Genomic DNA, 14,305 nt, shown 5'->3' with positions numbered 1-14,305 from the left:
CCAATAATTTAAATTATAAAAATGTTTTAAAAAGTCAAGTTTTTAAGATAACTAATTGGTATTATATTATGATCTTGGATGCAAATGGAAAAGAAAGACTTAACACTAAGTTTTTTTTAAAATTAAACTAGATGTAAAGGCAACATTTCTGCTTGGATTTACCTATAGGAACTATAAAGTGCATGATGAATGTTGGCTTTTTCTGGCACTGCCCACGTAAAAATATATTGCTTATGTATGAAAAAGTGATTATACTGTGTGGGAAAGAACGTAAAGTGAGTTCACCCTAAGTGTAGCTGTGTTAATACAAGAGGAAAGATTGCATTTACTAATGCCATATCTAGTTAACAGGGTGTGAAGTTTAATTTTAAAATCCTATACAGTTTATTGCATACAAATGGGGTCAGTTAAAATAAATTTCTTAAAGCATAGCAGATTTAAATAGATTTATGTCAACATAGCTTTTCAATCCACCAGCATTATCAAATTATTCCATATTATCTTCAAGGGGAAATGGACCCAGTGGTAAACATAGTTTAGCGCTCTACTTTGAAGGGTGGGAGGTAGGGGTCGTGTATGGAGTGCGGAAATAACTCACCACTTTAGTTCATGGTATTAGACATTTTTGAATAATAGCCAAAGAGTTCTTGTCAGTTTCAGGAATTTACTGAGTACACACTTTCACTTTTCAGAAGTGGGCCTGGAGTCAAACTCTTAATAGAATCAAACTCTTAATAGAATGAAATAGCAAGTCAGTGTCAGAGACTCCAGAAATGACTTGAGGGCTCTCTGTAGAATTTCCATATACGAGGAATGTTCAAAAGAGTGAATAAAAGTAAACTATGGAGCCAAACAGTCATGGTGGGAAATGTCCACTTAAAGATTGCCAACAGAAAAGATAAGCATGTGGACCTTCAAATAGTGATCGAGCAATCAGGCATGGGTGAAGGCATAGCAGAGTGGTTCCCAAGGGGGTTCCAAGTCAACAGTTCTGGACCAAAAGCCAGGCTCTTCTTCTTACTTCAGTTGTGACCTGAGACAAATCATGTCGTTTTTCTCAAAGTGATTTATCTTATCTCTGCAGTGAGTACAGTAGCACCAGATGCCTCCTTTGCACAGGTAGCAATTGATACAGCTGTAAATGTTACACTTCTTTCTGTGATCTTTGCTTAATATTTGTCTTCTCTTGTAGACATCAAGTTCCTTTGCTCACCCTTACATTCCCAGCATCAGTCACATGCCTGCCACACAGCAAACATTCCATGATGATTTGTTGAACAAGACCTTATTTCACTGGAAAATTATGGAGAGCATATGAAACAATTTGTGTAGAGTATTTAGCCTTGTGCCTGCACTAAGTCTTCAGTGCATGTGAGACACCCTTATTATTGTTGTTGTTGTTTGCATTGGATAAATGTCTGTTAAATAAAATATTAAATGCCAGGCTCTTTTAGGATAAAGCTCACCAGGTAACTCAAATCTGAGGGCACTAAGAAACTACATTTTATTAGTTCATTTTGTACTGCTCAAGCCTAAGGAAACCACTAAAATTTGGTTTCTAAGCTGGAAAGGCAATTCATCAATTTACAATAGAAGATATATTATTTTCTAGGGGTCAGGACTTCATGAAATCAATGTCTTTGGAACACAGAATTAGTTCCAAAAGTTGCTTGTAAGCTCTGAATTGGAACAAAGGGAGCTATCTCTATGGTCTTGTAGGACATGTGATGTGGGCTGGAGACTTACCCTGATTCCACCATTCTGGTACCTTTCTGGTGGCTGGGAAGTTTGTATCCACCAAGTAAAATGTGTCTGTCTTTCTGTCTCCTTCTCTCCCCTTAGAGAATAAAGGATAAATACGACAGTTCTGTCCATCTATGTCTAAAACAATTTTGAAGCTGAAAGGAACCTTAGGGAGCGTCTATTTTCCTAAACCCAACACCTATATTATAGATGATAAAAGTGAGTCTTGAAGAGGTGACTTTCCCGAGGAAATATAGCTAGCTAGATAGATGGTAACAAAGCAAGGGCCTGACCCTCGTTTCCTAGTGAACTTTTACTCTTTCCAGTTCACGATTCTGCTTTATCTAACATTCCCTAATGTTGTAGTCTGGAAAACAGACCCTCAAACAGTATTCACGTCCTAGTCCCTAGTATCTGTACATGTTGCCTTATGTAAAAAGTAAAAGTGTGAGTAAAAGGTGAAGAATCTTGGGATGAGAGGTTATCCTGAATTTATCAGGGTGGGCTCTAAATGCAATCACATGTATATTTATGAGAACTAGGGAAAGGAGGATCAGAAATACACAATGGAAAAGGTGATGTGAAGACCTAGCAGAGAGAGATTTCAAGAAGCTGGCCTAGAAGACTGGAGTGATGCGGCCACAAATTAAAGAATGCTGGCAGATACCTGGAGCTGGAAAGGCAAGGAATGGATTCTCCCCTAGAGCCTCTGGAGGGAGAAGGGCACTGCCAACACCTTGATTTTGGCCCATTGATACTGATTTAAGACTTCTGGCCTCCAGAACTATGAGAGAATCAGTTTCTGCTGTTCTAAGGCACCAAGTTTGTGGCAATTGGTTACAGCAGCCATGGGAAACTAATATTCCTATGAAAATGGAAGTCACATTTTCCTAGTTAAAAGTTACTGATTTATTTGCTGCCCAACCCGGCTACAACATAACAACAGTACTGCTTCAGAATTAAAACTTAAGTGAATGCCTGCTTTTTAGCAGCATTTAAACCAAATCCTACTGCTTCCCTAGTAGTTTTGAGCAAATAAAATCTGGACTAATGTGATTTCATTGGCAAAAAAAAAAAAAAAATTATAGATTTATGATATGACCACAGGGCAAAATATTTCATACATAGACCATCCTGGAAATTACACACAATTATTTGTCCAAAATCACCTTTTATAATGTCTCAGAGTTAATTGGACTACAGTTTATTTTGTATTTCACATATATCTTGAAGGGATTCTTGCTGATAAGATTTTTCTTTAGACGGCTTTAGGAAAGAGCCATCTTTGATAAGATGATAATCTACATACATAGATTATCATTTGGTATCTAACTTTTTCAAAAAACTAATTTCATGATACTGTGTGGATTTTATTAGCTTTAGTTTCAGAGAATGGTATTTTTTAAACTTTCTCCAAAAGCTAGACATACACCATTTGGGAGAACTGCAATCCCTAGATACTCCCCATAGCAATAACATCTCATTATCTTCCCACGTGTGGATTTATCCATTGCATAATCTTGTCTTCTATGTAATTGGCTGGTATTTTTTTTACCTTAAAGAAAACATCTCTTTTTTAAGCTTAAATCTTCAAAGTGTGCAAGCCAGCACCTGAAAGGACGGGTTAGTATTGGCTGTAGATTAGTAGGCCGCCCCTTAGTTTTATGAGGAAGTACAATTATTTCAGGTAGATGACAGAATAAAAGGGTGCTTATTGTTAAGACCAGGTGTTGGGGCTTCCCTGGTGGCGCAGTGGTTGAGAGTCTGCCTGCCAATGCAGGGGACACGGGTTCGAGCCCTGGTCTGGGAAGATCCCACATGCCGCGGAGCAACTAGGCCTGTGAGCCACAATTACTGAGCCTGCGCGTCTGGAGCCTGTGCTCCGCAACAAGAGAGGCCGCGATAGTGAAGAGGCCCGCGCACCGCGATGATGAGTGGCCCCCGCTTGCCGCAACTGGAGAAAGCCCTCGCACAGAAACGAAGACCCAACACAGCCAAATATAAATAAATAAAATAAAGAATTTAAAAAAAAAAAAAAAAAAAAAGACCAGGTGTTATTCTAAATAAATGTTAACCAAGGGTAGAATTTTCAATAGGCAACACAGTATCGGTCCAAAAGCTTTTGTGATCATTAATAGACACATATTTCTAGTGACAACTGGGTTCTTAACCTTCTGGAGTTGGATTAATTTGTGTATGTGTTTATCGGAAATCCCCAGTTAGTAAATATAGTAACAAAGCCATGGTAACTTTAATTCACTAATAAAAAATTAAATACTGTGACCAAGTATGTATGCTCATCTATCAGATATTTCACTAGAGGGACCAACAGAGAAAAATCTATCATTCACCACTAAAGTAGGAAAAAATGCTCCCAAAGAACTGGGAAGTAAATGAAGATCATGAACAGTAAGAATCATCTGTTAGTTGAGCCATAGGACATTGCCATCTTGTAGGTCAGAAAATGGTAGAATGATAGCAATTTCTTATGATTCAGCTTAGTAGTTTGCTTGGAATTGGTTGGTCTTGAATGGTATAAAAGCGATCCAATTTGAAGGTATGCCATGGACACTTCACTCCTTATGACCTATTTCCCCACTTTGTCCCATTGAACCAATTTACCTTTCACAGGCCTAACAGAGCTGTTCTTATAGGACTTGGTGTCAAAATTTAAAGACAAAAATGGAGTTTTTCCATTTTCAAAATAGCTGACATTCTACATGGAACAATTTGAGACCCAAAAATGATTAAAAACAGGAAATAAATGCGACTTAGGTATCCTATCTCTCTTCCCCCCACCCCACCCAGGGGTAACAGAATCTTCTGCTGTTTCTTATATCAAGATCATTTACCAGATCTTTTATAATCCGTGGACCCCAAATGAAGGAAGCACCACCATGTCTCAGAAGGGAGTACAGGTTTTCCTAAGAAGGTAATTAAACATGAGCTATATTTAAATAAAATGCCTTCATTCAGCCTGGGGATTTTTCCCCTACTTACAGAGGTAAGAATTTATCTCAGTTGATTTTTAGGAGGACCCTCATCCAATAAGAGTAATAATGACATCAAGTTTATTCTTGATGTCAGGGCTAGTCAAGGCTCCAAGAGGAAAATAATAGTGTAGTCAAATTGGGTAATTTGAGGAGAGATTAACAAAGAAGTAATTAACAAAGGTGTGGATGGAGTGGAGAGATACCACAGGGGATTATGCCATACCATGGCACTAGTGTTATAGACTGAATGTTTGTCCCCCGCCAAAATTCATATGTTGAAAACCTAATGCCCAATGTGATGATACTTGGAGGTGGAGCCTTTGGGAAGTGAATAGGTCATGAGGGTGGAGCGCTCACCAATGGGATTAATGCTCTTATAAAAGAGGCTCCAGAGAGATGCCTTGCTCCTTCCACCACATGAGGACATAACAAAAGATGCCCATCTGTGACCCAGGAAACCCTTACCACACACGGAATCTGCCAGCATCTTGATTTTGGACTTCCCCGCCTCCAGAACTATGAGAAATACATTTCTGTTGTTCATAAGCCACCCAGTCTATAGTATTTTGCTATAGTACTGCAAATGGACTAAGAGAGTAAAGGTCAGGGTGCTGTGCACACTTCTAGGCCTGAAGGGTGGGGGGAGAGAAAGGGAGGGAGAGAGAATAGGAGGTGGGTAGAGAAACCTATCATCTGCCAAGAGCCGTGATATCTCTACAGGAAGGAAATCTGGGGAATAAAAACTCCAATTTACTCTTTTCTCCCTCCATCCCCTGTTGGTCTGTTTGTTGAGCCCACCATTCCCTGCATGAAAATCAGTTAATCCAATCCCTAAATGCCAGCCTCCTAGAGCACTGGCAGAGTGGAGTGGATCTGGGGAGGGAAGAGGAATTATCCAGCACAGTTGCCAGTATTTACACACAGCTCAGTTAGAGCATAGCTTTGATGCTGTGGGTAGCAAGTAAGTGGTTGCTGCATACATATTAAAGCAAATCAGTTTCATGTTCTTATTAGAGACAGCGTAGAGAATGGGAAGAGGAACACGGAGAAACATGAAGAAGGGAAGGTCACTAGCATTTATTGAGTGTCTATTATGTCGCAGACACCATTTGGGGTGATTTGCATACATCATCTCAGTTAGTTCTCAGAAGGACAATATGCTGTAGATATATCACCATCCTACAGATAAAAGCACTGAAGCTAAACAACTCCAATTACTTCTCCAAAGTCGTAAAGCTAGTAGGTGGCTGAGCTGGGATTCGTACCAGGTCTGACTAAATTCAAAGCCTCTGCTGATTTCACCATTGCATGTAATGTGTCCATGCTTGTTTACAGTTTGAGAGCAAAAGCCTTGTATAATACATGAGTCATCACTAAATACATTATATGTTGATGCCAAGGAAACAAGTCAGGCCTCAAGAGTCAGAAATGTCATATTTGTATCAACCTACATGCCCTCAATATGCACTGGTCTACCATCCTCCAAAAGGTATCACCCCCGTACACATTTCACATTGTATTTGCATATTACTCTCTCTGCCTGAAATGTCCTCTCCCAGTCTCCCCCCTCACCCACCATTTTCTCCAGTCAAAATCTTCGTATCTTCAAAGCTCAACACTGAACTTTGTTATTTTTTCTGAAAAACCCAATTCCTAGATCTCTCAGAATTAATGGCTTCTCAACTTTGTTCTCCAAAGAATACCTATTACCATTAGGTGTTTATGACTACTGTAATCTGTAATCTGTAATTACAGTAATCTGTGTGTGTTTCTCCTTGTTCTTCTCCTGTGTAGTAGACATTTGTAGGGTTTGCCTTCACAGCATCTAGTCCCCCTTCTCTGTGTGTTAGTGTCCTGAATTTCCTTTGGGGAATGATCCCTCCCCCACTCTCCATCCCTGTGGTTAGTTTGGAGCCATCTGTATTTCAACTCCAGGATTGCCCATGTGACTCAAGCTTGGCCCATCAGAGTACCACCTCCTCCTGGACTCAGTGATTGGCTTGGGAATGGTCTATGACCAATCACAGCCAATCAAAGCTAATTGCAGGACTTTTGCTAGAAAGAGCAAGAAAAAGGAGCTGGGGTGAGGGGGTTGGGGAAGGGGGAGGTTTCTTCTTTTCTTTTTTTTTTAGGTTTGAATCAGACAATATAAAATCTGGAACTACCATTGTAGAGACAGCCTGGTAGTAGTGAAGTAGACTCAAGAAACTGGAGTAAAAAGACGTGAAGAGGCCAAATTCTGATGACGTTGGCTTGAACCACTTGGTTTATTTAGCCAGGGCTACTCCAGGCTTTCCAAGTATATGAGCTGATAGGTTAAGTTTTCAGATACTTGCTATCATAAAAATAGCCTAACTCTTAACTCCCTAACAGAGCATCTGGTAGACTGGAAATGCTCAGAAAACATTCGTTGAACTAATTAAATGGAATCCTTGCAAACTGTTGTTTGTCCATGTGCCAAAGTCCTAAAACACCAAATCAAGAAGAGGATCAGGTCTCACACTCTTCCCTTTCGTTTTAAGACAGTCCTTGAAATGTGTTTGCTGAAGACAGACAGAACTTTATCTTCTCCTCCAGCACATGACCCGATCAGAGAGAAGATGCTTTGTGGTTGAATAACACATGAGCTAGCAAGGACCAAGCCTGATGTTTTCAAGGTGTTGAAAACTTATGATGAACCTGTTGATTTTTTTCATCCCATTTGCTAAGCTGCTCCTGAGGATCATTTGGCAGTTTCTCTGGGGGGGAAACGTTTGGAATACTGGTTCCTGCTCTGCAGGAAAAATAAGAGTAAGGTTTTGTTTTCTCTTGCCCTGTTGTTTTCCCTTTTCCAAATTCATCTGGCCCTGAGCACTCCTACAACAATAGTAGATACTTTTTGGAGTTTCTGAGCTGCTGACAATCACTCCTTTAGTTTTCATCTGACGCAAAGCAGCAGACTGACAGCAGCCATGCTGGGGAATTTCACAGCCAACTGGGCCAGGAGTGAGAGCCTGAAGTGAACTAGGTCAGTTTTTCCCAGGGATTTGGAATTAGAGCAGAGAGCTAGAGAATGAAACGGATTCAGTCATCCCATGTGCCTGGAACTACAACACGTGGCCTTGGGAGCTGTGGGTGGGCATCTTTCTTCCTCTGTGTGGAATGAGGAGCAGAGATGAGTCTTCTGGGACCAAAAAAAAAAAAAAAAAAAAAAAATGAAGCAGATGTGCAGATACAGGCAGAGATGGAGAGAGTGTACTCCTGCTTTCCGCCCTCCCTCAAGTTCGCTCTTCTAGTCTTCTCTCAGCCCTCTCTGCATTCCTGCTCATCATTCCACTGTAGCACCATTACATCTGTATATTAGATCCTCATCTTTTGATTAAGGTAAGCTAATTTGATTTCTGTTCCAAGCAACCCAAACAAAAACAAAACCTCATACATTAGCCAAGAGCTTCTTAAGATGGGGAATTACCTAGGCGAGAAAAACTATCCCAGCTGAGAGAAACAAAACAAAAATCGTCAAGAAGAGTTGGCGACGGTCATTTTGAAATCATTTAAAAGATGTCTCTCAGCTCTGAGAAGAGAAAAATAAAGCTGCTCATTCGGCCAGCTTTGCAGAACTGAAATAGAACGGCCCTGCTCCATGGATTCACGTAGTCACTAAAAGTGAATTCCTTTCTGCAGTCTTCAGCCTGCAGCTGAGCCCTGAAATGTATTCCCAGTTAAAATTCCTCTCCATGACTTCATGAAGTTGTCTGCGCACGAGAGCGGCTCTCCAGCCCAGAGGTGTAATGTTTGCATCATCGCTGACGTGGAGACAAGTGTTTAGATGGTCCATTAAGTAAATGCCCCTTACAAATCTAGGGTACATCTGGTAATTTGATAGCCCTGCCTTGCCTCCATATGGTTGGAAATCCTCGGCTTGACTTATTAAGGAGAAACAGGCACAATTATTATGTCAAGACACATTAATGTGTTTTATTCTGCCATTGCATTTGCTTACTGGCATTTGATGAAGCTAAAGAGATTTTAGGTTATGAAATGTGTGTTTCCTCTTTGTCTTTGTTTCGAAAGTATGTGTGGTATAATGTGGATGAGGAATATCACTTAAGCTTCTGGCCAATTCTCCCCAAACCACAAATGGATTAGCATCTTCTTAAAAAAAATCTATCCCTGCTCTTTTTATCTTGTCTGTTTTCTGAGCAAAAGAACTATTGAAAACAACAGAATGCCTGTCCCTTTTCATCCTCAAAAAAAAAAAATGACCTTTCCCTTACTTTAATTGTACAATGATTATCTACATTATTGGACACCCTTTGGAAATATCGGGACAAAAATACAAACAGCATGTTAATGAAATCCGCAGATGATACTAAATTGGGAAATACTGTTTTCATTATTAATGACAATGGATCAGGCAGCCAGACTCAACGACAGCATCTGTGAGAGGGGAAGGAAGCAGTAGAGAAAGTTATATTGGTGAAAAAGGCAAAAGGAGCTAAACACATTGAAATGACTCGAAAACCCAGATGCAGTGTGAGCAGTAGACAGGTGAGCCTTGAATATTCACTTGTCAAGTCAACATGGACATGAGTGGAAGGCCAATTAGAGATCCTTGTACACTGGGGAGTGAGAGCTGGGCTATTTTTAGCTCCATAAGTAGAGGCATTGTGTGTCAAAACAGATAGTCTTTTCTTCCAGAACTTTAATAAGACTGCACCTGGAGTAGGGTACTCAGTTCTGGAACTGCAACAGAATGATGTTTTCAAAAACTCTTATATGTAATTTTTCAGGCTTTTTTTTTCAAGAAAGAAATACAGCCACCTTAAATTTTTTTTTAAGCAATTCCTAACAATATATCAGCTGCTTTTATCGATTTGGATCATCCTTGAGTGTTATCTAAAGAGATCTGGGTGTACCTAGTAGGCATCCCAAAAGTAACATATTCAAACCTGATCTCTGGTCTCCCTACTGCTCCCAGCAAACCTGCCCTTTCCTCTGTCTTCCCTGTCTCAAATATTGGAATTCCATCCTACCAGGTACTTAGGTTTAGAGTGATCCTGAACTCCATTCTTTTTCTCAAACCAGACATCACACACCTCAGCAAATCCTGTTGACTCTAGTTTCAAAACGGATCTGGAATCTGCCCATTTGTCACCACATCCATGCTACCCCATAACCCAAGTCACCAGGCTCTCTTGCCATATTTATTGCAATAATATCCTAAGTAGACTCTCTGTGTCTGTTAAAATGATGGTCAAATCATGTCACTTCCTTTCCCAAAAGTCTTCAATGGCTTTCCAAGTCAGTGTGTAAAGGCCAACAAGACCCTTTGTGGTCCAGCACCCCTTACCTCTCTGATCTTCTACTCCTGCCTTGCCCACTCAACTCCAGCCACACTGGCCTCCTTGCTGTCCCTATAACATGCCAGGAAGCTTCCTGTGATGTCTTTGCACCTGCTACACCCTCTGTCTGTCTTTCTCTTGCCCAGATATCCACATGGACCACTCCCTCAGGGTTTACTCCAAAATTACCTCTGCAATGAAGCCTTTCCTGACTACCCTCATGAAAATGCAGCCCACATTCACATCACATATCCTTACCCCCTCCCTGTTTTATTTCTCTTCATTGTTCCTAGTATCAGCTAACATGCTGTATATTTTTATTTGTTCGTTGTTTGTCTCTCCCCTGGCGGACACGCCCAAAATACACATTATTGCCATCATTTACTTTCATCTGTTTTATTCCCACACCACAAAGAGTACTGATCCCACAGAAGGGGCTCCATAAATATTTACTGGAAGACAGAACGCAACTTGATGGCTGTTGAAATGTTGGCAGTGCTAACTTTCATAATCAAAATACTTGATCAGAGTCAGTCAGTTATAAAAAATATCTAAGTTCAAATCTAAGGAGCGCTTCTAAATCTATAGCAGAGCTAGGTGTGCTTTAAAAATAACTTCCTCTGTCCACACAGTGCATTTAACCTCCACTCAAAGGCTAAATAGCATGTTTTCTAAGCTGCCATCACTTCTAGCTAGAATGCTGCTCTATTATGTTTTTAATCAGTAGGGAATATATTTGCAAAGGCATGCAATGGCTAAGCTGAAGGACTTTAAAAATAAGTCTCAGAAATAAGGAAGGTGATGCTCAGAAAGGTGAATCTAGTGGAAAGAACACTGGCTCTGGAATCAGACAAGAGCTAATACCTACAGGAAGTGTTCTTAGAATGTATCAATATTAACTTGTTTAGCATTCACAAGGAGATAGGAACTGTTGTTTTTATTTCCATGATATAGATGGGAAAACTAATGCAGAGAGAGTGGGAATAATTTGCCCAAGGTGCTTTATCGCTTATGAGCTGGTGGTGAGGATTTGAACCCAGGAAGATCTGGCCCCAGAGTCCATGTTCTTATGCACTATACCAAGTCTCCTTTGGCCTCGGGACCCCCTTACACTCGTGAAAAATTGTAAGGATCCCAAAAAGCTTTGCTCATGTGCATTGTACCTATAGATATTTATTGTATTCAAAATCAAAACTAAGACAATTTTTAAAATATTTCTTCCTTAACTCATTTTAAAATAACATCAACAAACTCATTATATGTTAACATAAATAACATACGTTAAAAGAAATAATTATATTTTTCGAAATAGAAAGCATTTGTCAAGAAGAGTAGCATTGTATGACATTAAATGTCTGACTTAATAGCAGACAGTTTGATGATCACATTTGCTTCTGCCTTTGATCTATTATATGTTGTTTCGATTGAAGTATACAAAGAAAATCCAGCTTTACACAGATACATAATTGGGAAAGAAGGAAATAGTTTAATAGCAGTTTAATTGTAGCTGTTCTTTGATAGTACACGAAACTTGACAAGTACTATGTTCATCAGTTCAGTTGTAATGTGGAATCTGAAACCATATCAATGAACTGTCATACTTTGTTATAGTAAAATCCATGAGTCCATTTTGTATTTTCAATACTTTTACCCCTGCATGTTTTTTTAACACTATGCATTGGACATTTGGAAGATACTAGTCCACTGAGTTTTACAGATCTTCCAAAATCTTTTTTTTTAAAAAGGTTCATTAATATCAGAGCTCTCATGTTTTTAAAATAAATTTATTTATTTTATTTATTTATTTTTGGCTGCATTGAGTCTTCGTTGCTGCACGCAGACTTTCTCTAGTTGCGGCGAGCAGGGGCTACTCTTAGTTGCGGTGTGCAGGCTTCTCGTTGCGGTGGCTTCTCTTGTTGCGGAGCACGGGCTCTAGGCGTGCGGGCTTCAGTAGTTGTGACATGTGGGCTCAGCAGTTGTGGCACGCGGGATCAGTAGTTGTGGTGCACAGGCTTAATTGCTCCGTGGCATGTGAGATCTTCCTGGACCAGGGCTCAAACTGTGTCCCCTGCATTGGCAGGCGGATTCTTAACCACTGCACCACCAGGGAAGCCCACAACTCTCAGTTTTTTAAAAAAGGGACTTTAGGAATTGGAAAGCTGACAGGCTAATGGTGGCAGATACAAGTTTTCCAAAATTCTAATTTTTGCCTGAAAGCTCAAAAATGATATTATTGGCAAGAAATACTTTCAGGTTATCATCCCAGAGGCCTTTATGATTATTGACGTAGCATATGTTTCTCGGCATTAGCTTCCAGTTACAGTTATGTTTTGATCTTCTGAAACTTTGTTGATTTATGTGAGTATGTTTATCAAAAGTACTCATATACCTCGAGGGAAAAAGTTACTTCAGCTTATACAATTAACATTGCTAATAAAAAATTAAATATTTGGCTAAGACACCAACAACTTTACTCACCATTGCTTTTGAATCATTAGTGCAAATATCAATATAATATAAAAAGATAGATAACTAATGTCTTTGTATTATGATGCAAAGAGTTTTGACCACCCCCCCTCAAAAGGCGATAGACATGATGAGGGTTCCACAGATCACACTTTGAGAACTGTTGAACGACCTCTCCCATCCCTGCCCTAACTCTTAGAAGTTATGCTACTTTAACTTCTCCAAGCTTCAGTTTCCTTACCTGTAGAATGCAGATATTAATATACAACTCTAATCTGACAAAACTATTTTGAAAATTTGGGATAATCGTATGTTAAGCTCTTGGCAACGTCTCAGGCACACAGTAGGTACTTGAAAAGTGGTAGCTGTCATGACTGTTGCCCAAGCCCATAGCCTGTTATTGGCAAAGCTAGAACCCAATGTTCTATTTTCTGATTCCTGCTCAGAGGTCTCCCTGCGACATCACATCAGCAAGAGCAGAACAGATCCCACTGTGGCTGTTTTTACAAGAAAGAAGAAAGTAGCCAATTCATTTGATTCAATTGATTCAGTGATCTTCCTAGTTAATGTCCTAGGTGATAAACGGAAGCAGTGAAGTGGAGTCATTGAGACTATGTATGATCTGCATTGGGGTCGTGACTGGCTCCGTACTCGTTGTGTGACCTCTACAAGTTCTCTGAGCCTCAGGCCTCTCTTCTGTGAATCTGGATAATCATAGCACCTACCTTACAAGGTTGCTATGAGAATTAAATGAGATAATGCCCAGAGATAGTAAAATACCAGCCCAACGTAAGTGTTCAGTAATGGTTAGCTGCTTGCTATTATAATAACGATGACTCTTGTTATTATCTTCATAGCTCAGCTCAATATCACACCCTCAGGGAATCCTTTTCTAACCCTCTAATGAAGACACCCCATTTTAAGATTTCATCACCCCTGCACCTTTCATTGGACTTAATATAGTTGCAGTATTATATTTCAATATGTAATTATCTGATTGTTTGTCATAGGCACTGGGCTCTCAACAAACACAGGGAGAGGGTCTGTTAGGCTCATCTTTTCCCCAACACCTGGCACAGAGCCCAGTGCAGAGCAGTTTTCAATAAATAGTGACTGAAGGAATGAGTGAGAGAATTCATTTACTAGCCTGGCAAATCACGCATATAATCATGTATATGTAATGATAAAACTTCCTGTAGCACGTGTTATTCTAAGTATGATCTGCGGGCCAGGAAAGAAGCCTAATCTGGAAGCTTGTTGGAAATGCAGACTCTCAGGCCTCACCCCAGAGCTACAGAATCTAAAGATGCACTTGAACAGAATCCCCAGGCAATTCATATGCTCATCAAAGCTTTAGAAGTAAAGACCTCTGTCTACTCTTCATCAATCCCTCTGTGTGTGTGTGTGTGTGTGTGAGAGAGAGAGAGAGAGAGAGAGGGAGAGAGAGAGAGGGGGGGGGGAGAGGAGAAGAAGTGGGGGAGGACGAGAGGGAAGAGGAGAGGAGGAAAGAGAAGAAAAAGGGGAGGGGAGGGGATGAAAGAACAGACTGTCACTAAATTTCCTCGGTAAAGCTGTGCTCGCTTCCACAATTCCAGGTCTCATTACATTCCCACTACAAGCATTATTACAAATATTACCATTTCTAAAAAACAGCTGCATTTTCATTTTTTTCAGCCCCAGCCAGGCTGCTCTTATTTCCTATTCATATATGATTTTTTCCAGAAGGCTATCTTGGCCTCAGTTGAATAATTTATTTCAGAGACTTTATGTCCTACAATA

General features: G+C 40.0%; 1 protein-coding gene across 15 annotated transcripts in view; it reads right to left on the bottom strand.

Annotated features, from left to right (window-relative positions):
• LOC309637527 (uncharacterized protein) overlaps positions 1-14,305 on the bottom strand; it is a 432,423-nt gene that overhangs the window by 297,006 nt on the left and 121,112 nt on the right. The window contains exon 4 of one of the 15 annotated variants that reach the window (XR_014250593.1): positions 5,792-12,128. The exons of the other annotated variants lie outside the window; for them this stretch is intronic. The gene's annotated coding sequence lies outside the window, so the exon portion shown is untranslated. Of the gene's footprint in view, positions 1-5,791; positions 12,129-14,305 lie in introns of those variants that run through there. 15 annotated transcript variants of the gene reach the window in all.

The sequence above is a fragment of the Balaenoptera physalus genome (assembly GCF_965194825.1).
Source record: "Balaenoptera physalus genome assembly, chromosome: 11".
Classification (NCBI taxonomy): Eukaryota; Metazoa; Chordata; class Mammalia; order Artiodactyla; family Balaenopteridae; genus Balaenoptera; species Balaenoptera physalus.
The sequence above is the reverse complement of the archived record's forward strand: the minus strand, read 5'-3'. Positions and strand labels throughout refer to the sequence as shown.